The sequence below is a fragment of the Notothenia coriiceps genome, unplaced genomic scaffold (assembly GCF_000735185.1).
Source record: "Notothenia coriiceps isolate Sejong01 unplaced genomic scaffold, NC01 NC01_scaffold00017853, whole genome shotgun sequence".
Classification (NCBI taxonomy): Eukaryota; Metazoa; Chordata; class Actinopteri; order Perciformes; family Nototheniidae; genus Notothenia; species Notothenia coriiceps.
In genome coordinates, this window is record NW_011350554.1 from 585,934 (window position 1) to 586,175 (window position 242).

General features: G+C 40.9%; 1 protein-coding gene across 1 annotated transcript in view; it reads right to left on the reverse strand.

Moving 5' to 3' along the window:
• LOC104950622 (RNA polymerase mitochondrial) overlaps positions 1–242 on the reverse strand; it is a 70,515-nt gene that overhangs the window by 3,349 nt on the left and 66,924 nt on the right. The gene's annotated exons all lie outside the window — the stretch shown is intronic.

Consider the following 242-nt stretch of genomic DNA (forward strand, 5'->3'; position numbering starts at 1 on the left):
TTTAAATTCATTTTAGTCTCAATAAATGACTTTTCCTGTTTGAATGAGCAGGCTGGGCTAGACAAGAAGCTAAATGCAATATAGGGAACAGCAATTAGCAAACTAGATAAAAGATTGACGATTGTATTAAAACCCAATATAATAGCCATTCCCTTTTTCCTGCTAACCTCCGACACACACACACACACACACACACACACACCTGTCTGGGGCACTGTGGCCAGACACAGACTCAGCTCCAA